Below are 25,369 nucleotides of genomic sequence, written 5' to 3' on the forward strand. Positions count from 1 at the left end.
TTTGAGGGACAAAGGGCTTATTATGGCTCACAGTTTCTTGGTGCAGTTCATCATGACAGGGAGGTAACGGCAGCAGGAGCATACAGCAGACAGTTGGTCACATTTCATCTGTATCTGGGAAGCAGAGTGAGTCATGCTGGTGCTCCCCTTGCTTACTCCTTACTATGCAGCCCAAGACTCAAACCCAAGAAATAGTGCTGCCATGTTTAGGGTAGGTCTCCTCATTTCAATTAAGCCAATCAAGATAATGCCTTCAAGACATGGCCAGAGACTTGTCTTCTTAATAGTTAAATCCTGTCAAGTGAGTAGTCAATATTAATCATCACATTTGGTAGAAATTTTGCATGTAGACCTAGTGTTATTTGTGGACAGAGTGGAGAAGTGGAAACAACACAGTGTGTTTCACATTTCTAATCTGAGCAGTGGGGCTGTCAATGAACAGTCCAATAGAGTAAACCTAGATTGATGGTGGGGGAGCTGGGACCCTAAGGTCTTCTCAGCAGCTATACCTGGCATGGAATAAATGCATTGTCTCTGAAGATGAAGAGCTATATGCACAGGAGGTATCACATGGAAGCTAGCCAACAGTTGATGGAGGCTTCAAAAAGAGATTGAGATGTTAGTAATTGTCAGAGATGTCAGAATTGAGTGATCTGAAACAAGAAAACAGTGAAATTCTACTAAAGGTTTAGTTTGCAGAATTGATAAGTAACTCATCATCAATTATTATAACCCCTCCCTGTAAACGGCAATAAAAGCACAGTTAATGGTGTTTTTCCTGTTTCAACCATGGACCATCTGGGAAGAACAATGGTTGGTACATCTGTGTCACAGTGCACTGTTTATTTCTTAGGGATAAGACAATTTCTTTTCAAGTCAGAGCATCCTAGAGAAACCACAGGGTATGGTTTGCTGTTCTTTTCCTTTAATGCCCTCAGTGTGAATAGAAAATCCTATGCATCTGTGTAGTCTGCTTCTGTGAAGGTGGTGGACTATAAAAAGCCGTAGACAGGTCCTGGTTATGCTTCAGTCCTTATGTCAACCATCCTTGGAACTGGAGATTATATAGAACACCCCAGACAAATGAAAGGGAAAAAATTAGAACCAGGCCTGCTGACTACATTTTTTTCCAAGAGAAATGCCTTTTATAAACTTGACAAATAGTATCTAGAGTTCTGTAGGACACATTTAAAGATGATGTGTCCTGTAGGACACATTTAAAGATGATGTGTCTTTATGGGGGGGGGCAAACTTTGTTTCTTATGGATGCAGTCAGTTTTTCCAAGTTTACATTTACCATTTCCCTTAGGACAAACCTCACAGTAATCTGTGCTCTCCATACCAGTCATCCCTTCATGGCTCTGTACAGAAGAAATCAGTGACAAGCATGTGTCATGATTCAGTGTAATTTCTGACTGTTAGAGTCTTCAATTCTCTCTTCTTGCTTCTGACTAACACATAAGTCTGTATCCTTCTCTCCTTAGGAACTTCATTTACCACCCATCCTCCCTATCTCCTTTGCATTCTATTCACCTTGTGGGAGCCTCTGGTCACGACTAGCACTGTGCTGAGGTGTATAGCAACAGAGCCACTTCTCTCCCTTCTTCATAGCCTCCCTGTTGTGGTTGCTCAAGAAGTCATTCCAGTTCAAGTGTGTGACATCCACGTGGGATACTCCTAGTTGCTTTTCAGAAGATAAGGTAAGTATGCATGCACACCCATTGTCGATGGTCCTTGGTGTAGCAGAGTATCTGCAGGAATTCTAGGCCTGCAAAGTAGAGTCTAGCTATGAAGTAAGGAGGTGGGAGAGCTCACTGGTGAGGCATAAAAAAATAAGTAGGATTTGGGGGCAGCTGGGTACTGGGGATATGCAAGTGTGATCGGGCAGACAGTTTCCCAGGGTGTTGACTGGCCCGTATGATTGTAAGGGCAGGGATGATGGGGAATATACTTCTTTGTATGTTTATCTTATTGATTGTTGAATAAAATACTGTTTGGCCAATGGCAAGCAAGGACTAAGAGTCAAAGAGGATTCTGGGAAATGTAGTAGAGAAGTGCTGATCCAGGCAGGAAGTGACATAGCAAGGAAGTCAACTAATATTTAAGCGAAGGAGAAACAGGAAGGACCCTCTTTTCCCCTCCGCCCCTGCTCCAGTGGCACAATGTGCTCCACTGGCAAGGAGGGACGCCAAGAAGGCGTCTGATAAGATATATAAACTATATAGGTTTATGATAATTAAGACTGAGCAAACAGATGAGAATCCTAGTCATTGGCTAAGCAGCATTGTACCTAATACAAATTTCTGTGTATTCATTTGGGTCTAACTCGGGCGGGCAGCTGGCGTAAAGTGCACAAGTGGTAGTGGGGCTCAGGAGGCTTTTGGCAGAAAGATTTATCATAACACAGGGACATCAAACACTGAATCTTTTCTGTTCTGAGTTGCAAAACCTGTAAAAATCAGCATCTTCCCATATTTCTCCCCTAAATTCTTTGAGAAAAGGGCCCTGTCCAGATGAGAGATGGTAGGGTCAAAGATAACCTAGATTCAGCAGGGAAAACAACAAAACAAAGCTTAGACAGGTACTTTCTGCCTCTCGGGTAGTCACTCTGTTTCATATTCCATTCATAATCCTGTCCCCTCAGGCAATTGTTACTACCTACACATGTTTACCTACTCCACTATCCCAGAATTTCCCTGAGAGCAGGATTAGTCATTCAACCAAGAAGCATTTACTGAATGCCTGCTGTATACCAAGCACAGAGACAGCCTCCGGTAGTGCAAAGATGAAAAGACCCAAAGTTTAAATTGATACTTGGTGAGCTTCCGTTCTCAAAAAGAATTGAAAGAAAATAAATGTTCTTCTCGTTTCTTAGGGGGGTGTGTATGCATATGTGTGCGTATGTTCATGTGCATGGAAAGGCAAGAGGTCAACCTTAGGTATCATTTCAGAGGAAGCAATCACCTTGTTTATAGGGGCAGGGTCTCTTACTGGCCTAGTACTCACCAAATGATGCTAAGATGGCTGGCCAGTAGCCATCAGGGATCTACCCACCTGCCTCTGCCTTCCCAGCACTGGCACTGAGTGCAGGCCACCACGGCCAGCTTTTTAAGAAGTTCTAGGGCTCCAGCTCAGATTCCGATGATTGTATAACAAGCACTGCACTGATGAAGCACTCTCTCCAGCCCTCTCCTAATGTCTTTATGTACTAAAGGAAGGCATGGATACAGTAAAGACTTCAGTGACTATCTCCAATGAAAGTGGTGTGTAAAAGGCAATAACTGCATAAAAAAGAGAAATCACTAAAGATACAGTAAGTGGATACGGTACACTGGCTTCTCTCCTTCAGACGTATGGATTAGTAGGGGTAACCTTGTTTTCAGAAACTATTCGGTGAATGTTTTACATGTTCTTGATGTCACTTTCATCATTCCTGAAACAATCTTGCATCTTCATTTCTGTTCTAAATATCACCCTCAAGAGACCCCAAAGTTGTACTTTCTATATTCAATTTTCAAAACATCCAGGACAACAATGGAAATGAACTATTTAAAACTGCGTGTAGAATAGATGCCACAGTGCTACCAAATCAATGAAAATTTAATAAAGAAAATGGGACAAGCTTCTTCCCCAGCTACTGGGACTTGGCTCCCTCTGAAGTTTTACCCACATCTTTAATGAGAGTATTTTCCCTCGCTCTTGCTGGTTTAATCCCAAGCTTCCAAAATGCTAAATATTATAAACCAGATGAATTGAATCTGGACCACATTATATGGTCCAAAAGAAATGAGGAATGCAAGGAAAGTTTAAGAAATGGTGGAGTTCTTAATTCTTAACAGTATTTTTTAAAAAGGACCACTAGCGAAGACATGCAGGTCATTGCCTGTGTTTCCCCAAGCATCTTCCAGTGTTGGTTGCAGTTCAGTGACTAGAGACCCTGGAGGCCAGGACTAAGCAAAAAGGAACAACATCGCCAGGCATGGTCCAATTCTTCAGCTCTGGAACACTGGTTACAGACAACAAAAATCTTTTCTGGTTAGTTTATTCAGAGAAGACATTTGTTGGAAAGACATTTGATAACCCAAAGCACCATAGAGGGAAGAGACACAGCCCAGTCAGGAACCAGAAGTCACAGTAAAGCCAAGCTTAGCCAGGGGGTGGATTACTTAGAGAAATCCACCCAGATCATCACTGCAGCCATGAGAGTGGCTGTCTCCATGCGTTTGGGATTTCACTAGTAGGGCAGGTCATCTCTATCTGATGTTGTAGCTCATGAGACCCTGCAACAGTGTCAGGGAACAAGAAAAGACATGTCTCACATTTTAGTCCTAGTTTTACTCTTATTCTGGGATCTTCTAAAACAGAATGTCTAGTGTTCTGCCAGCAAAATATCAGTTCCCTCTCCAAGATTACTATTGTGTCTGAAAAAGGGCAAACATTCAGCCTTATATATAATCTTATACAAAGAGGAAGTTGGAGTTGATCTTTGCCTGCTCAGTAACATACGACTTGGTCAATGAAAGCAAATGGTCTTGCAATTAAAACAAATAACTAGAAAAGTTCATGATCAGGGATTGGGAAATACTATAAGGCTAGGACTAAAGACAGCTACTCAATGATTATGTACACTATTTATGTTAGTCTCAGGTATTTTAGAATAGATCCTGGTGTGTGTGTGTGTGTGTGTGTGTGTGTGTGTGTGTGTGTGTGTGTGTGTGTGTGTGTTTTGCACATGCAGGTGCCCACAGAGGCCAGAAGAGGGCATCAGGGCATCAGGGCATCAGGGCATCAGGGCATCAGGTCCCTTGAATCTGGAGTTACAGGCAGTTTAGAATGGTCCAAACATTTGTACTGAGAATTGAACTCAGGTCCTCCTGAAGAGCAGGAAGTACTCTTAACTGCTGAGCCATCTTTCTAGCTCTAATCCTGATCATCTCAAGAATCAAAACACAGCATTCTCTATTTTCTTAACACTTCCAAAATATCTGCTGTCCGCACAGCATCTTCTTCCAGGTCACTGTCTCCTAGCTGTGACATGGCACCATGGGGGCTGTGAATACTGATGTTTAGGCAGCTGTTGGATAAACTTCAGTTAGGTCTTTATTTTTATGACATTAAGACCTAGACCTATGTAATAGGAAATAGCATTGAGTTTGTTTAAGTCCTATATGCACACTCGGCATCACTTAATCTTCCCAACAACCAGATGAAGGGGCCATTCTTATTATCCACACTATGATGAAACCAAAGCCCAAATAGGTTAGCATGCTCAATATCATGGGTAATGAGAGAGGGAACTGGGACATCCACATGGGTAGACTTCCTATAGAACCCTTGATCTATCTATGCCATGGAGAAGGACTTTACTGTAATATTAGCAGCTATGGGGAGGTGAAGGCTATAATTTAATTTTTTTCTTTTTTGATAAATACAAATCTTTCTCCTCACTAACAGCCAGTGAGAGTGGCAGTGGCTAGTGCTGACCTCAGTGTTGAAAGCCATGCCAGTCACTGCCACAAGCAATGCATTTATAGTCGGTCATAACCCTTAGGCCAAGGCTCTCATCATTTCACTTCCCAGAGCAGAAACTGAAGCTAGGAAAAGTAGCTGAAAGCTGAAGTAACACAGAATAAGTGACAGTAAGTGACAGAGCCAGGCTAGGAGTCATGGTCATCTGTCTTCAGAGTCTGGGCTTTTGCCCATGTCACATAGGTTGCCTCATTAGCTGAGTGCCTTGGGGATTGGAGGTATAACTATGTCCACATTGTATATAGATAAGCAAGGTAGATTGTCCTGGGTCATGAATTAGCAAAATTTCTTCTAGAACACTAAATAGGAAGGACTCTCACTAATTGAACCTCAAGTTTCTATCCCAACAATGTATCTCTGCTACTGCAGCATAAAATTAGCTTCAAACAAAGCACAAATGAATGGGCTTGTTATGCTATAGTCAAACCTCATGTGTAGACACTGGAATACGAGTTTCATTTAATTTTCACATGTGACAGATTATAGCTGTCCTTTTGACTGCCTTCTAATCATTTAAATATGTAAACATCTATTATTAGCTTAGGCCATACAGACACAGGAGACAGACAAGACTGCCCACAGGTCATAGCCTATCAAGTCTTGGCCCAGGCCACATGGATGAATATGAATATGAATATGAATATGAATATGAATATGAATCCAAGCTGAGGGCTTTTTTGCTTTTGTTGTGTTTTCTTCATTGTATTAAATTAACAGAGAAAGGAAAAGAAGAAATGCCCCTTCATCTAGGGACAAATGAGTAGCTACACAATGACAGTCCCTTGCTGGCCTGTAGCATCTCTAGTACTAGCTGTTTATAGTCACAACAGTTGGGGCAGTGTAGTTAGTAGATGGAAAGAAAAAGCCATGGCTATACCAGTCCAGCCAAGAAGGTTGTAAATTTCTATCTTGCTGGATCAGATCATGAAAACAAGATAAAGGCCTACAAGTAAGTAGGTCTTTGGTCCGTGTTTTATAAAACATCCTCTAAATCACAGAAGTACTGAAAATTGTTTTCAGAGTCATGATGAAATGGAGAGTTTTGAACCATAGCTTGCATTCTTCCCTTTGACTCTAAAGAAAATCAAACTGTAAAGGCATGACTTTCCCCAAGAGAGAGCTCTTTGTCCATTCAGCCATATCTTCTAAGGGGGCTGTCTTATTGAAAAACAGAAACTCCTTGTGGTTGTAAAACCAGTGAACCTCTTTCCTTGATTTAACCTCTTGCCCTTGAAAATTTACTTTTTTATGGTTTGCCCGTGACCTAACCAAGCCTGCACCCAGCTCTCCTTATGCATGAGGTCTGTACAGAAGCACTTCAAAGAGAAGCAGAAGGCTGCAGAAATGCAAGGTGGCAATGTAGCTTAAATACAATAGGAAGTCCTGCCAGTGAACTTCACTACCCAGTGCATCAAGTTACTGAGACAGGAGGTCCTCCGTGAGTGCGTACCAGGCCTCCTCTCCCCCTTAATCCCTTTGCCATGTTTGTTCCTAAAGATTCTCCTCTTGTGCCCCAAACTCAGAACCTGTCATTGTTAATGACTGCCCTTGAGCTAGTTGTGAAGGTTATGCCTACCTGTCAAACACCAGAAATAGCTGGGAAGCTATGCATTTCACTTTAGGGAGAAAGACTCAGTTGATGACCAATGGGTCTGAGGCTATAAATATTTCTACTCTCTGGTTCCTCACAGGGACCACTGGAGGTGTGAGGCACACTGTCTTCAGCACTACTCCTTAAGTTGTTCAGGGTTTGGCAGGAGGATATGTTATGTGGTGTCTTTCTTTGATTGCCTCTAGTTTCACTCCTCCACTGTTTTTTTTTTCTCTTGAACATTTCCCTATAAATTGTTTTCATAGAAATTCTCCTCAAAGGTTTTGTTTCTGGAGAATCAGCCAATGCCGTGAATCTTCAAGTATTTTAAAGTTACAACTTCAAGTATGTTCTGATTAAAATCTGTTAGTTTGCATAATGCAAAATTGTTGTTTATCAAATGCTTGTGTGTTACCTGTGCGTATTCTTCTAGCTAACCCTTGTGATGCAGGTGAGAAAAGGGGCTCAGATAGAATAAAAGAACTACTTAGGTCATTCGTACAGGAACTATGAGAGCTAAAAGGCTTCTGGGAGCGGCACTGGGGTAACCAGTCACCAGATTGCCTCTGCTGAACAGTGACTGCCACTGCAAATTAAATTTTAGCAGAACATTTTATTGGAGATATATATGTACATATATATTATTTTACAAACTTGTATATATATAAAATTTGTGCATAAGGCAAAATAAAAGAAATACTACATGTTAATGGCATTCGTTATTTCCACAGATATTTACTCAGGCACAGGCTTAATTGGACTACTGGTTTCTCTTGGACTATTGCTATCCAAGAAAAAAATGCAGTACAAGTCATGTGTGAAATATGGAAGTTTCTAGAAGTATTTTTTGAGTAAAAGTAGGTAAAATTATTTTCAAAATAACTTTTCAGCCTAATACATTTTAAAATAAGACTTTTGATAAGGAATCAACAGAAATTGGAGTAGGGAATATCTTCCTTTTTATTCTGAATCTTCAAAATACAAGATTATATATATATATATATATATATATATATATATATTATAAATTTCAGTCATTGAGCATATTTAAAATGTTTAATAGCCACGTGTGTTTGTTGACTACCATTTGGGGAGGCCTACTTCTAGATAACAAAAATATATCATAGTGATGGAAACTGTAGTGTCACAATAGTTCTTGGGGGCAAAGTTTTCAGGCTCTCGCCTCCATAAATGGAAAAAAAACACAACAATTTGTAACATAATAAAATAACCAAGGGAATATAAAATTGGTTATATGGACTGTGAACATAGAAAGCCAATTTATTCTCTCTTCAGTGGTACAAAAGTTTTCATTTATTTCCCCTGTCAAGATACACAAGGAAGGCAATAAATAAAAGCAGAGGCTTTTGTATGACATGGCTGATGCTAAGCCTTCCATCCCCCTTCTTCACCTCATTCAAGTCTCCCTTCCAATGTCACTTCCTCAGTAAGGTCACTACCACACACTTGACCTCTCTGCATGATGTGGGACACAGATGTCTGCTCCATCTTTGTGGTTTCAGCCATGTGGTTTCTTCTTGTTAACTTACCGCCTGGAGACCCCATCAATATGAAAGTTTCTTCCTTTCTGGCAGTCTCTCCAGAGCTGCGTGTCACTGACACCTCAATTATTTCTATGAATTCTGCTCTGGGTATCTTCTTCCTTACTCCATTTTCCCACCAGACTTAAAGTTCTTAGAATTTGGTACCAGCATGGCCAAGTCTCAAGACACACAAAATGAAGCTGCCTTCTGTTATGTTATTGGTGCTCTGGATAACACACTGTTTCAGCCTTGTAAGTTTCCCTCCACTCAATGCTCGAATAGTACATTCTGAGACCTTGGTTTCCTAACTCATAAAATGAGAATGTTGGATTGGTTTCCTTATTCATAGGATGAGCCATTCTAGGGATGGAGGGGGTCCCAAACCATATTTAAAAATTAGCTCAGCAGTTGTGTTGCACCCCTTTAATCCCAGCACTCGGGAGGCAGAGGGATCTCTCTGAGTTCAAAGCCAGCCTGGTCTACAGAGTGAGTTCCAGGACAGGCTCCAAAGCTACACAGAGAAACCCTGTCTTGAAACACCCCCCCAAAAAATAATAATTTCTGGACTCAGGAGATGGCCACCCAATTTAATCATTTGCTGAGCGCTGCTTCCAGTGAGAGACCCTGTCTCAAAGATAAAATGGAAATATAATAATTTCAGAACATATAAAATAATATGGTTACATACAAATTATACATTATACCCCCAAATCACCACACCTTCTCAGAAATAACCATCTAACACTCATTGAACAATTTTCCTCTTGGTTTCCAGGAATGGCATAAAAGTAGAATGAAAAGAAAAATGGAAAATAAAGGAAAGAGGAGTACAGAGTAGAAGCAAAGAAGGAAAATTCATTATGAATTAAAAGCCAGCTCTCACAGTGGCCACAAAGAGCAAAGATTCTGAGACCATTATGCTATCACTGCCCTGAGAAGTCAGCCCATTTTAAGGCTTGCTTCTGGCACAGAATTTCTCAACTGTGGCTTTGTAGTGAAAACTATTGACTACAAAATTTTTGTCACCATGAATTCTAAAGCCTCTTGCTTAGTTGTGTTGGACACAACCTCTGAGAAGTGATTGCCAAGGTCTTTGTTAAAAGCAAGTCCTCTATTATGTAAGCCAGTATTTCTCTACCCGTGATGCCCTTCTGAACCACCACAAGATCTTATTAAAAGGCCAATTCTGGTTCCATGTAACTAGAGTCAGACCCAGGGGCTTGCAGTTTAAACAAGCTCCCAAGCAAGGTCAATGAAGCTGATACTTGGTCTCACTCTTCCAGTAGCAAGGTTGTGAGCTTGTTTGGGTCACTTTCTGCTCCCTATAATCAGAATCAATCAGAGACAACACTTCCCAGCTTGTTTCTGGATTTTTCTACCTGGGATGCCTATATTTGTGTTTTAAAAGATTAAAAGAGGACAATGAGATGGCTCAATGGGTAATGATACTTGTCAACCCAGAACCATCATGGAGGGTACCTAACCTCCATACTTGTACTATGCCATGTGTATATGTGTAATACATCAGATAGAGGGCGGGGGGATAGATAGACGGATAGATGATGAAAAATTAATGATAACCACTCTTTGAATATCTCTGTGACTGCTACACTGCAGTTGTGCAATCGGTTATCATAGGGTACTAACACAGAACATATGTATAGATTTTTGGCTCATTGTAACACATTATTCTTGTAGGACTAAGCCTTTTGTCTCCTGATTCAGATGTGGATTTCAGCAAAGTTTCCTGCTCATCGTTGAATCTATTCACTATGCACTTCCTGTTTCTCTCCCTGGCTTCCCCAATTGTCATAATCTGTCTCCTCTGTCTTCCGAATTCACCATCTTTTAACTGCAGCCATTTTTATACCATTACTAGGGTTTCATTTCATTGTACAGAATTGGCCACGCCTATTGCTAGACTGCAGTTATGATGGTGTGTGTGTGTGTGTGTGTGTGTGTGTGTGTGTGTGTGTGTGTGTGTGTGTGTGTGTGTGTGTGTGTGTGTTCTGATGTGAACTTCATTTTGCTTTTTTCCTCTGCTGTAGTCTTCCCCAAGTTTCCCAACTCCCCTTTCATGCCTGTAATCTTAGCTCTGGGGAAGTTTGAAGCATGAGTGTCAGAAGCTCAAGGTCTTCCTTAGCTAAGCAATGAGTTCAAGGTTGGCCTGGGCTACATGTGACTCTGAGCACCCCCTCCCCAAAAAAACCTCTCAAAACCAAACCAACAAAAAAACCTGTATTCTGGCTAAAGTAGCACTAAAATAATATGCCATCTCCCTCAGGTCTATCATCTGTTATACTTTCTTATTTAATCTGTAATTTTCACTTCACAGCGACTCATCTTTATTTTTGGCAGTCTCAAAGTTAGAATACCTCAGTGGGAAATCCCTCATGAGGAGCCATTTTTACCATTAAAGGAAACAGATGGGTGGTAGTTCCAGGGAGATAGGCTTGTACGCATTGCCAGGACTTGAAGGTGAAACTGAAAAGACTGCATATAAAGAAACTCGGGATTAAAATAAAAGTAGCAAAAATCAAACGCTAATGTGGTTTATTAACATGGTAAAGATGTAGGCTTTGGTGCACGCACTAACATCTGGAGATGTTTGACAAAGGGGCTGTGTACATGCCACACATGTTACTATTGTGTCTGTAGACATTGTCTTGGATTTCCACATGTCTACATTATTCGGTTATATGACCAGGTGCTCACCGTGTGTTTGCCTGGTGTTTGGTTGGATGGTGAGGCAGAGAGCAAATTCTGTTGCTGTGACAAAATATCAACAAAATTAACTTGAGGAAGTCATGGACTACTTTGGTTCCTGGTTGGAAGGGATACCGCCCATCACAGTGGACAAGGCAGGGTGGCAGGCATGGAAGGCATCTGTTGGCATTTCATTCACAGTCAGGAAGCAGAGAAAAATGAATGATACTGCTCATCGGGCTTTCATACTCATTTCCCCCTTTTATTCAGTCTGAGTTCCCAGTTCATGTTTAGGGTATGTCTTTCCACATCATTCAAACCTCATTGGAAACACCCTCAAAGACATACCCAGAGTGAGTCTTCTAGATGATTGCAAATAAAATCAAGCTGGCAAGGAAGATTAGCCATCCCATCTGCCAGGGTTATCTCAAATGAGCAGGTGGAAGCCAGGTGGCAAAACCTCCTGGGGACTGGATAACAACAGAACCCAGCCATATTTGTCCCCTGCTCAAACTGGTCACCTCAAAGATGTCTGTGACCCATCTCAGGGCTCTAGGGAAGTCAGAGTGAATGCATCTCAGATCCAGCTAACATTTATCAAATTCTATTATTTCCATTAAAAATATAAAGAAATTGAGATTTGAAGAAACGTGACTTCTTACAGCTGTCCCAGCATCACTAAACAGATGAAAATAGGTATTAAAAATCAGTTCTGATTTCTCAATACCTGTTCCTGATTTGTTGGTAAAGTATCACACACACACACAAACATACCTAGAGTAGATCCTATTAAATGATGGCAAGGAAGACCCCTCTGTTCTTAAATGGATGTGGAGAAAGGGAAAGAGACCAAAGAAAACTCTGACTGACTGGCCAGAAAATAAGTAGCATTGAGAGAAATGGGCCACACAGGCCTGCCCATCTGGGCTTGTGCTGAGGAAGCATGGAAACACATCTAAATAGCTTCCCTCTGACCTCAGGTGGTAGGAGAGGCTGGAGAACATAGAGGGCACCTATCTGTCTGCATGTGAATTTAAAATGTGGTCATAGAAATTATTTTTAACTTCGCTTAGAGGAGAATATTACAGGGTCAATAAATCACCTCACATACTATTTCGCCTGCAAAGTACAGGGTTAAGAAGCAAATGATTTTGAAATCAAAGGCAGAGTATAAATCCATATGTTTCTCTGAAATATAGAAACGTATTAACTTGAGCAGATGTTTGGTCTCTATGGACTAGAGGCAAGTCTCTTGGCTTCTGGACAGTCTGGGAAGAAAACCCATTTTTTTCCCCTGTTGTTTCTTCTTAATTCTCTGATCAGCACCATGAGTTCCTCTCTGACTGTCTGGACCACAGTGAGTCCTGAGTTTGTTTCCTCTGTAATTACAAATCTCTGCTTTGTCCCCAAATGGCCAGTGTCACTGTAGCCAGACAGTCACCAAGCCCTGCCTGAGTGCCTTGATGTTGGTCTGTAAATAGTGAGGCAGGTTGAGGACTCATTTATCTGGTGGAAGCATCAGTGGGGACTTCCTGATGAGGTGACATTGACACTGACACAAGTAGACAATAGCCAAGTGAGAGGGCACCAAGAACCATCTATAGTATAAATAAGCGAGAGCTGGGGAGATGGCTCAGTCAGTAAGGTGTTTGTTGTGCAAGCATAAGGAGCTGAGTGTGATGCCAGATGCCTGCATTTATAATACAATCCTGGTCCACCAGTGTGTATTTATAATCCCAATGCTGGGGAGGCTGAGACAGGAAGACCCCTGAGTAAACAGTCTAGGTTACACAGCAACTCCAGGCCAATGAGGGAGACTGTCTTAAAAAATAAGGTGTATAGTGCTTGAAGACCAACCGCTGAGATTGTCCTCTGACCCTTGAAAACACACACACACACACACACACACACACACACACACACACACACACACACGAGCAGGTGAGCAAGTGTGAGTGCCTGGCACAGCTTTGGTAGGTATAAGGAGACAGCTATCTTGCATGGCTGGTTACATTTCGATAATATAGAAGTTGTCAAGTGTGGATGATTTTGACCCAGGGAACATTTTGCAGTGTCTAGAGACATTCTAGTTGACGCATTAAGAGATGAATGCTATTGGCACCAAGTAACTAGGCATAAGAGAGAGTGCTAATTTACCTATGGCACACATCCCAGTCCCTTAAAGCAAGAATTATTGGACCCCAGATCCAAATAAGGCAAAAGTTGACAAATTCTGCACAAACAACTGAGTAGGACAATCTAAGCAAGACAGGCCTATTTTCTATGTGTAACCTGCCCCCAAATGGGCTCATTCAACTGAAGAGGCCAGCTCTGTAGTGATATGAACCTCTGCCCCTGAATCTTGATGTGCATGCCCCTGCCTTACCCATGTAAAACATTCAACAAGGACGGGGGTGGGGGGAGGGGTGGCAGAATTTTCCAACATGGCTTTGCTGGTCATTGGGAATCCATTGTATCTTCTCAAGTTTAAAACAGGATTCTGTAACGGTACCCATAATGGAGCTGGGATAAAGAGAGAATGCCCCACTCACATAAACAGAGAGTGGACTGGGTTGGGTTTACAGACTGCTGTTGGGACCCTGCCTGGCAAAAGGGGTTTGGTCTGCGTAGAAGACAGTGTAAATACCGAGGAAGTCTGCTTACTGTTAAGAGATAATACAGGAGTTGCTTGTATCCATCACATCTGTGTGTGTCCTATTGGTCAGAACTCAGGAAAGCTGGACATGTAGCTTGGAGCTAGGTATCATAGCTAGGGAAAACTCATTTTTTTTTTTATTTATCTGATTTTCAAGGCATGATCTTGCCATGCAGATTTCTCTGGCCTACAACTTACCATGGATAAGCTCAGGATAGCTGCAGTCCAGGGTACTCTCAATGTTCAAGGGCTCTGCGTGCCTCTGTCTCCCAAGGGTGGGGATTACAGGCATTTGCTCCCACACCTGGCCTCATCATCATGCTTTAAAACAAGGAAGTACGGCTATTAAGGGACGAGTATCAGCATCTTCAATCACCAGAATGTGGAAGCAGAAGATGAGCTTGAAACACCGGATGATGCTGGCAACACTGGAATGAGATTACATCCAGACCTTGAAGTGACAAGGGTGGTTACAACTTTTCTCTGGCAAACATGAACCACTTTGTAGTTTTTAGTGTCAGGACCAGCCTTTCATCATTTTTTTTTTTTTGAGAAGATTTCTATTACATCAATATGCAGAGGAAAATGGATAGCCAGGTTAGGATGTGGCAGCCTGGGGAAACTTTTGTAAAACAAAATGCCATATTGTTGGTGAAGGAGAGGGCAGCTTGAATAAACATGGGGAAGGAAATGAAGTCAATGAACAGAGGAGAAATTTAGAAGGCAGAGTGGACAGAGTAGGCGAGCTACAGATTAAACTTATTTCAGGAATGTAGGAAAAGCAGTGTTCTTAATAGCAATAAAAATATAAACAGAATAATAGAATACATTGTGTCACCATTGTGACCATGAGTTAGCCTGCACTATTTTCTCTTTCTCTTTCCGGTCTTCAGCACAAGGAAACATCACCGTTCTTCATGAAAAGTCATCTGTTTCTCTGAAGTGTGGGACCCAGAGCTTAAGTGAGTCGAGATAGAAGCAGCGTTTGCAAGCTCCAGTTGTAATGAGTGGGCAACCCCAGTGCTCAACAGAAGCATACTGAGGAAGTAGCATGTATTTTGAGACTGGCTGGCACCAAGGGAGACAAAAGCCCATGGTGTAATTATGCCGAGTGGAATATATAATATGATGCAATCGGGGACTGTCTCCAATATGCCCCGCAGTGCTGTGAAAGGGCTTTGAATAACAGAATGCTCTAGAGCTGTGAGTCTGTGTCCCTGGAAGCCTGAGAAAGTTGCCCCAGTCGGCATCTTCTCTTCCTTCAGCCAACAGTGCCCACAGGCATTTATTGAGCACCTTCTGGAAGCCAGGATTGATGTTCAGTCTTAGGGACGAAGATAATAAGACATGAGCTTTCAACTTTCTCAAAGAAGGATTCTCCAGTTGCTATCCCTGGAACCAGTGAACAAAGGCTGGACAAGTCTTTCTTTCATTTGTTTAAAGCCCACTTTTTAGTAATGACAGTGTCTTAACTGGCAGTCTCAGTGATGAGGTTTTTTGCAAAGTTCCTTTTGCATTTAGTGTGCTGGACACGTTTGGCCTTAAAGACGTGCTGTTCAATCATGCACTTTCAAGGAATTGCCTGAAAAAACTGTTGGCACCATTTTTTCCTAAAGAGAAAAGACAGTGTGTTCTTTGTTGTCTGTCTTCAGTTGTTTACATGTTGTCGAGTCACTATGGTGACTAACTGGCTCGTTCTCTAAACAATAAATAACTCCAGGAGGGAGATGACTCATGAGGAGCACAAATTATAACCACTCTTACCTTTTGTCTTCTGATTTGTTCCTACTAAAGTTTGTCAAAAAAATGCTTTTGGAACTTCTCCATACCTATCTTCTTTACGTATTTTCAGATCATCTTCAGTTCTGGGCCTCTGGAGCTTGGGCTGGGTTTGTGGACACTACTTTTAGAAGCACAAGCAAATGTTGGTCTCTGTCATACTCTCTTTAGAGCCATTCATTCATTGCTAACACTATTTATCTCAGAAAGTTCTGGTAATGTGCCAAACACTTTGTGTATGTGTCCTCATTTAAATCTTACAACATGCAACCAACCTACATTCACTCCTGGAAGCAAGTACGAATAACAATAAGGCATCAAGAATGTCTCCAGGTACCAGTGAGGAATTCTGAATGAAATGAGTGACCTTCAAGACTGTGTCAGCAGTAATTGAGAGAACAAACATTTGATGCAGGCTTTTATGACTCACAAGCACAAAATACTCTATGACTCTACTGAGTAGTTGGGTTGTTCTGTTTTGTTTTGTTTTTTTCCTAATACTTTGAATTGTTATTGTGTATGTGAGTGCATGATTTAGAAGACAACTTTACAGGGTTAGTTCTTTCTTTACACCTTTACCTAGGGTCTGGAGATCAAACTCAGACCATCAAACTCCTCTGCAAGGACTTTACCTTCGAGGACATTATCTACTTTTTTACAAGTAAGAACTTTATAGCTCTTTTTCATGATGATAGCCTTAATGTCAAAAATTCAGTTGGTTTTCTGCTTGCCAAAAAAACAATGTGTTCATCTATAACAGCTTTTGGCAAACCAATACCTGTGGGCCAAATCCAGCGTTTTAAAAAATAAAGTTTTATTGGCACATATCTACACCCATTCATTTACATATTGGCTCCTGCCTCCTTGGCATTGAGCACTCCTGATAGACCCTGCATGGCTCACAAAACCAAAAGTATTTACAGGCTGCATCTTTACAGAAAGTTGTTGCCAATCCCTGCTGACAGCACAATCATTTGTATTGTTTCTTTCTTGACGTTGTTTTTACTGTGTAAGATGAGTGTTATTCATGATTGTAATTAGCTTAGCTATGAAATGAATATATATTATGATTTTAGTTCAATACATTTTTCAAGTTTTTCAAGCTGTGTGTTTGTGTGTGCGTGTTATTCTCCTTTATATCCCTATTTTCCCTTCTCTCTTTTCCCATTGGTCCTCTTTCTCATCCCAAATATTTTATTTTTACCTCTCCCCCCTCTCACACAGAAATACATACCCCACATACATGTCTATCACTTAATGAACAAAATTATGTCATTTGTAGGAAATCATGGGTGCAACTGGAGATTATCATACTGAGTGAACTAAGCCAATTACAGAAAGACAAATATTGTATTTTTTTCTTATTTCTAAATGTTTATATAGGGGCATGAAATCAATACTTTTTAATCAAGTGCCAAAAAACAATGTCAGGAACCTATCGGCAGAATGAAGTGCACCATTTCCAACTGAATTCTGAGATGAGTGTCTTCCTTTGACTCTTCCCAGAAAGCACATGGGAGTCTCCTAGCCTTGGTAGTTGTGTTGCTGGTACCCTGTTTCTTTTACATACCTGAGAGTTTGTGCCATGTCCAGTCAGTTATGGCTCCTCCAGGAGAAAAAAAAAATAAAAACAAAAAGCATATTGAAAAGTGAGAAACACACTTTTACTTATCCTCCACAGCTTAAAGAACTCTCCAAAACTTTGTAGTTCAGAGCTGGAGAGCCAGTGTGAGCGCTCCAGCACCAGCTTTATCTTCATCTTTGAGCTTACATAACCCACAGATAAATTATAAGTTACTACAAAGATTCCCACCAATGACAGACTGAGTCACTGTCCTCTGAGCCCTTTCATCTTTCTGGATTCCACTTCTAAGCCTCTTTATATTCTGTCAAAGTGGCTGTGCTTTTGCCAACATCATGCAATGTATGCTAGCACTTGGACACATTTTCCATTTTACCTGGATAGAAAAACATGACCATGGGTAAAGATTTTCTACCATTACTTTTTTGTCCCTGTCTCCTAAAGCTCCTAGCCAGCCTTGGGAAACATTTCATGTCTATACTCCTGCAACAGTGGAAAGAGAATGAACGGTTAAAGTGGCCTTTGTTTGCTGAAATATAACAAATGATTATCCTTAGAAATGCCATGCTGTTGGAGAACTAATCTCGTCAATGTTTTGTTTTGACTTTTGAATTGTGAGTGTCCATTTGATCTCGGGACTGAAACCACAGTTTCAGGACAAGATTTCAAAGAACACTGATGCTACAGTTTCCTTGGTTGGCTGATGTCTCAAAAATCATTTGCCTAAAGCCATTCCAGAAGAATAGAAATTCTCTCATTAAAAAATGATATTTAAAAATCACTAAGAAATAAAACAAATAGTAAGTAAGCCTTCTTCTGAGGACGTGGGTTCATGTAAAGAGATTGACACTGGATGTCTTCCACAACCACACTCCAATTTATTTATGTTTGTTTGTTTGTTTATTTGTTTGTTTATTTTGAGACAGTGTCTCTCATTGAACCTAGAGCTCACTAATTCAGCTAGACTTGCTGAACCAGTGAACCTTAGGGGTCCATCTGTCTTCACCTCCCTAACACTGGGATTGCACCAGCTCTTGGGTACGGGGGGGGGGGGGGAGCTGAACTCAGAGCCTCACTCATTGCAAGCACTTTACACTTTACCAAGTGTGGCTTCTCCTGGGCCTTGAATAGCATTTAAATTAAGGTGATTGTGTACTATACCCAAAGAACAGGCGACTCTCTAAAGAGCTGCAACTTTGAATCCCTGATGCTTAAACCCCTGCAGATGCCCATGCCAGAGCAAATGACATTCTGTGACAGAGCTCCCAATTGTCAAAACACTGGCCACAACACTGGTTGTGGCAGGCTCTTAGGCAAGTACCATCTCACTGCAGGATTTCGCTTGTCAAACTAACCGGCAAGGAGATGATGCTGGGATGGGCTCATAAGCTTCCATTCCCATGGAGAGTAGGCAGACATTGTAACCAGTCTCCCTCAAACAGAACAGCGTTCCTCATCGCCACCAGACAATAATAATGCCTAACACCTGTGTAATGTCTTCACGGGTTTCTGCATATAAAAATTAGTTAATTAGCAATCATTACCGTATGCTAGGTAAGCAATGATTAACATTATCATAATTTTACAGACTGAGAAAATGAGAGTGGGGGAGAAAGTGCCAAGAGAAAAATTAAAATAAGTTCCTAGATCATAGACTTGAGCTGCAGGGCTTTCAAGAGTTTTGTTTGTTTGTTTGTTTGTTTTGTTGTCGTTGCTTCTGAGGAAAAATACTGGGTGGTAATAATAGAAGATAGGCTAGAAAAAAATTTCATTTTCCAAATAGAAAAATTTCCTGTTTATTAATGGCTCATGGGATTCTGGGTTTTGTTTTTAGGCCTGAATCTTCCCATGTAACCTCCGATTCATTTTTTTTTTTTTGTTGGGGAATCCTTGTAATTGTAGATCTCACTCTTGATGTCCCTTACCTTGTTACCCCTACCCAAACACACACACACATACACTTTAGAAAGTCATGTGTCTCTCCAATGAGCTTAGAAACCTAAACACTGTATGTTTGGAACAGCAAATAGTGGAGTGATTGCAATGAATAAGTCTACTGAGTTTCACCTATGAACCAGCGATCAGCCCAGCCCTGGGAATAGAACACTAGATCATGTCTTTAATACTTTTTCACATTTTAAAATGAGAAAGCCTTGAATGTGCCTTAAAAAAAAAACTGTACCATCCTGTGGTTTAACTGTAGAAAGTGGGTCTATTATTATATAGCAGCACTTTTGTATGGATTTAGAAGAAAACTTAAGTTGTGTGATTTTGTAGTTTTTCCCATACTGAGATTCTTGCTTAGGATCAAGTAACTTCTAATGGTTAGAGAAACGGATTCTTGTTTTTTGAGATCCATTCCTTTATGACTGGCATAAGTACATGCCCATGTGTGTGCACGCACAGACACAGACACAGACACACACACACACACACACACACACACACACACACACACACACACACACACACTTTTACAGGTAATGATACCCCTCCTCCTAGTATGCTTAGCATGTCTTTGGGAAACACTCTTCTCTACCTTCATTCCTTATGATACAAACTATCCCATTGTCTAGCTTGAGAATGAGCAGATGAAATGAGGCCAGCTTGGATATACCACCCTGAATGCCTGATTTCAGAAGCCATGAAGAGTCAAACCTGGTTAGGATTTGGATGGGAGAAAGCACAGAACAAGTTTATACAAAGAAATGTGACAGTAGCTATGGTGAAGGTTATAAAGATTTGCAAAGTAACCAATCTATCTGTCTAGTGTTGTCCATATTTTCAACACTCAGGTGCTTCTGAGACAGTTGAGTGAGTGTGTGATCCAGGTCAGAAAAACCTGAGTCTCTTCTCAGGAGTCTTGCCATGTCTAGTGTTCATCTTCTGGTACTTTGGCTGCATGTTTGATAGCAAGAAGCTTCCATTGTTCACTGTAGTATTCTCATTTCACTGTGTTTTAACACGTGATTCTTCAGCCAGCTGAGAGTTCAGATTCTGGTAGTGCCTGGCTTTAGAGTGAAGAGAAGGCTGCCCTCCAACACTGTAGTGGTTCTCAGTTTTCCCTCAAGAGACACTGGCAGTGACGGGATGTCACACACATGGTGGGTTAGAGCGGTGCTGCCACTGCATCTATGGGCATCACTCAGAGATGATGCCAACTATCCCAGAATGCAGAGGACAGCCCCACAACAAAGTATGGTCCCACCTTAATGTGTCACTAGTGAAATAAAACAAAAACAAAAAACAAAAACTGATGATACTCGGATTTCTTCTTTTTCTCAATAGTTTTGTCTCTTGTTTCTCCTGTGTGTTCAACCCATCAATGGAACAATATACATGCCCCTCCCCTCAGCTCTCACATCCCAGGAGGGTTTTTTGGCTTGGTTTTTACTGACCTCCAAGAATTTTAATACTAAAGTTAACTAATGAGGAGAGGCTTTCTGAAGACTTTGCCTTTGCCTGAAGGGGCAGAATGACAATAGGAGACAGATTCTCTGTGGCCTCAGTTGTGTCTCTTCCTCTACAGCACCCCCCCCCCAAGCCTGTCATCAAGGGCCAAAGATGGATGGGTGAACTGAAGTGTACCTCTCAGCTAAGTGCTAATTTACCATTTATGGTGTATTGTGGAGTTTTCCCTGTTCCTCAAACCAGTTTGGTTTGAGGATTATCACCCTGTTGACACTAGCTTGTCTATGAAACTGACAAGCCCACACACCTTGGCTGGAAGAATCTGCTTCTAAACCATTATGTGAGAGCCCAAGAGGAGCTTAACAATGCAGCTTATCCCCACTGCAGCTTATCGGAGCAAAGGTCATGAATATTTCACATCACTCAGAATGCTAGAAAAGAAATGCATTAGTTGATTAGAGCAATGCCACAAAACTATCACAAGTAGACACCAAATGCCACCTGGAAGGATTAAAGAACACCATTGGGGGACCTCAACCGTGCACTGAACAATCTGGCTAGCAACAGCTTGGCAGAGGCCAATTGAAAACACTAATCCTTACATCAAGGCAATTCTTTCCCTCCAATGAAGCAGTTCAATAGTGAAGGTCATGGGTCTTCAGCAACTCTGTAAGGGACAGAAGTAAAAGTAATTAGACAAAAGGAATAGTGCAATCCCATATTCTTGGGTCCATACCAAACACAAAACTCTCAGCTTTCTGTTTCCAGATTCTCCCAAGAATCTGGCAGCAGATTCCGAATGAGAATTCCAGAACTTGACTTCACGCTCACCAGGACTGACTGCGTGTTTGTTAGGAATGTCTACAGCCTTGGGAGGTTAAAAAATAAAAAAAGAAAGAAAGAAAGAAACCTACCAAATGCATGGGTAATGTTATGAACTTTCCCACTTGGGCTGGAATCCCAAAACTCCTAAGTGTAGCTGCAGACTACAACGTCAAGCTTGCAAACTCTGTTTGAGAAGCTGCCCTGGATTAAAAGAGAAACATCTAGAGCCCGCCGGAGATGGCAAGGGTTTTTCAATAAAGTTGAAATCCAGGGTGTCTATAGACCAGCAGCTTCTGCGTAGCTGGTAGGTTCTTTCAAGGTGGACACTCAGGCTCCATGTGGACTACTGGCTCACACTCTGAAACGACACAAAATTCAAAGAAGAGCTCGCCAGCAGCGATTCTTTGAACTTCTCCGGCGGGAAGAAGGAGATAAAACAACAACAAAAATGCAGTTAAGAAAAACAAAACAACAAAAACAAGCCGAAGGGATGTAGTTGCCCAGATGACTGGGTGGGCGTTGTTACAGGGACTTGAAGTTCTAAGCTCCCCCAGCTCTCCTACCGCCAGAGTCAAGGCTTTCGTAATCGGGGCAAATAGTTTTCAAGTGGAGCTAATGTGCACTCTCACAACACTGCCTCGCTGGTTTTTAAAGGGACGGATTTAGAAGCGCCCAGCAAAACGCATGCCATACTGTAGTGCCTCTTTTCAGAGGTGTTAAGAGAAGTGGACCCAGCCAACCACTCTGGCCTGTCCCACCCAGACAGCTGGAGGGGAGGTCCAATTCCTGCAATTTCACCCTCTGGTCCTAGAAACCTCCGCTGATGAACTCTACCCAGATCCTCTAGTAGCGACCAAAGTTTCAAGCAGGAGCGTCCTGCAGCGGCTGTAACTTTCCCCCTAGAGAAATAAATAAATAAAGACCGTAAATATAGAGATAGCAGGATCGTAGATATTTTTCGCTCTTAAAAGCAGGCACGAGAAAGGATGATGCAAGGAGTAAAAAGTCCTGATGCGTTGCAGAAAACTTCTCTGGGCGAAAGCCACAGAAGCAGCTCCAAACTGAGCGAGATGCTCTGCTGGAGTATTTTGTCCTTTAGAGAAGCCTCCGAGACAGCAAAGAGGAGACCCCTAAAAGGGGGTCCATCTGGTGTCTCTGGCAGGTCTCCTTGCTTCGTGGTCGCATCAATCTCTCCTGCCTCGCTCCCCACTCGCTTTGGCTGAATGAGGGTCGCAAGGCTGCTGGGGCAGAATGTGAGTGCGCTCGCGCTCGAGCCAATACGGCCGGAGGAGTCCTGTTCCTCGGGCATTTTCCGAGGAAGTCTGGAGCAATTAGGCTCAGTCTTGGGAGAGCTAGCTGGAGAGCGGGCGGCGTAGCCGGCGTGTCTGGGCCGCCTCGCAGGGAGGGAGGGCGGGAGGGGGCGGCCGGTCGCCCGGCGGAGACACCGGGCCCCGGCCGCCACCATGGGTTTCGAGTTGGACCGCTTCGACGGCGACGTGGACCCCGATCTGAAGTGCGCGCTGTGTCACAAGGTCCTGGAGGACCCGCTGACCACCCCGTGCGGCCACGTATTCTGCGCCGGCTGCGTGCTGCCCTGGGTAGTGCAGGAGGGCAGCTGCCCCGCGCGTTGTCGCGGTCGCCTCTCGGCCAAGGAGCTCAACCACGTCCTGCCGCTTAAGCGCCTCATCCTCAAGTTGGACATCAAGTGCGCGCACGCGGCGCGGGGCTGCGGCCGGGTGGTCAAGCTGCAGGAGCTGCCCGAGCACCTGGAGCGCTGCGACTTCGCGCCCGCGCGCTGCCGCCACGCGGGCTGCGGCCAGCTGCTGCTGCGACGCGACGTGGAGGCCCACATGCGCGACGCGTGCGACGCGCGGCCCGTGGGTCGCTGCCAGGAGGGCTGCGGGCTGCCGCTGACGCACGGCGAGCAGCGCGCGGGCGGCCACTGCTGCGCGCGGGCTCTGCGGGCTCACAACGGCGCGCTGCAGGCCCGCCTGGGCGCGCTGCACAAAGCGCTCAAGAAGGAGGCGCTGCGGGCCGGCAAGCGCGAGAAGTCGCTGGTGGCGCAGCTGGCCGCCGCGCAGCTCGAACTGCAGATGACCGCGCTGCGCTACCAGAAGAAGTTCACCGAGTACAGCGCGCGCCTCGACTCGCTCAGCCGCTGCGTGGCCGCGCCGCCCGGCGGCAAGGTAGGCAATCTCTCACTGTGGGCTCCCTCCTGGTTAGGCAGGCGCCTTAGGTGACCCAGAGCCGCACCCAGGTCCTTTGAGTGGAGGGATGCCAGGGTCTTTCTGAGTGCATCTCTGACACCCCCGCCCCCCCAGGCTGTGTTTGCCAGCTGCATCACTCCGCGAGAAGTTATTTATCCAAACTGAGAAAGTATGGTCCCAACAGGCAGCACATAGAGGGCAGGGCGAGGTGGAGCTACAGCAGTTGGGGGGGGGGGTGTTGGAGAGTGTCTGCAAACACCAAAAGGAACGCACAACCAAGAGTAGGAAAGGAACGGTGAACGTGGCTCCAGAGTCACAGTTGTGTTGAAAGGCTTTGCCCTGCAAAAGGATCACCGGCCTGGTGATCCTGGGGAAGCTGTTCATCCTGTCTTAAGATCAGAGCCATGGTCCTTGTGGATGTGACACTTCACGGTGACCTGGATCCATGGATTTGTCCCGACGTGACTCCAGAAATAATGAGGGGAGCCCAGAGCCGTTGTGGTGCAGCTTGAAAAGGATGCCAGGAGAGGGGCCCCAGTGCAAAGGCTGGATTCAAACGTGTACTTTCCTGCCAGCTCACTGGCTGACCTTGAGCAAGCAGCTTAACCCTTCTGAAGTCGGAAACTATGGTTTCTAAAGACTTAAAGCAGGAAAACACAGGCAGACAGGCACCCTAGGAGTACTCATCTAGGCAATCCAGAAAGAAGTCAAAAGCCCCCTTTCCCCCGATAACTAGATTGTGATAATTAGGAGCCAGCCTTCTGGAATCAGAAATGATTGCAGATCTCTACCTTTCGGTAGCCAGCTGTGGCTTAGCCTCTATAGGTGCCTCAGTTTACCCCTAGTGAAAAAGGATGCTGTTTCCATCAAGGTGAGAATGAAGGAAATGGCCTGGCACCGTGCCTGTCTGAGAGTACCTGCAATTACGGTAAACCACTCCTGTGCCATTCCTCTGCACTGCTGATCAGGGTAATTATGTCAGCCTCCACTCCCCAGGGTTTACCTCCTCAGCTCTTCCAAGCCATTTCATGTTGTTTCTTCACCCCCACCCCAATCTGGAACACAGGTACAATGTTTGCCATTTTGCAGGTGGGAAACTAAGGCTCCTGGAGGAACAATCTTATACTTAAGTCAGGCCTTTAAAGTTCAAAAGTGGGTTTTGACCACATGTGTCTCTAGTCCAGTGGTTCTCAGTCTGTGGGTCACAATCCCATTGGGGTCACATATTAGATCTCCTGCCTAACGGATATTTACATTACCGTTATAACAGTAGCAAAATTCTAGTTATGAAGTAGCAGCGAAATAATTTTATGGTTGGTGGTCACCATAACATGAGGAAGTGTATTAAGGTCAAAGGGTCACAGCACCAGGAAGATTAAGAACCACTGCTCTGATCTCTGTTCTTAGCCATCGTTGTGTTATGTCTCTGTATAACTGCCAGTACCAGTTACTCTGTTAAGGGCCAGCAACCTTGGGAGGTGAGGTACTTTACACTTCATCTAAAGCTTACAGATGAAGCCAACTGACAGGGGTGGGGGG

The 25,369-nt window shown here is 43.3% G+C and overlaps 1 protein-coding gene across 2 annotated transcripts in view; it reads left to right on the forward strand.

Moving 5' to 3' along the window:
* Pdzrn3 (PDZ domain containing ring finger 3) overlaps window positions 1-25,369 on the forward strand; it is a 529,880-nt gene that overhangs the window by 282,076 nt on the left and 222,435 nt on the right. The window contains exon 1 of one of the 2 annotated variants that reach the window (XM_027428980.2): window positions 1,586-1,700. The exons of the other annotated variant lie outside the window; for it this stretch is intronic. The gene's annotated coding sequence lies outside the window, so the exon portion shown is untranslated. Of the gene's footprint in view, window positions 1-1,585; window positions 1,701-25,369 lie in introns of those variants that run through there. 2 annotated transcript variants of the gene reach the window in all.

This window comes from Cricetulus griseus, chromosome 8 (assembly GCF_003668045.3).
Source record: "Cricetulus griseus strain 17A/GY chromosome 8, alternate assembly CriGri-PICRH-1.0, whole genome shotgun sequence".
NCBI classification, from domain to species: Eukaryota; Metazoa; Chordata; class Mammalia; order Rodentia; family Cricetidae; genus Cricetulus; species Cricetulus griseus.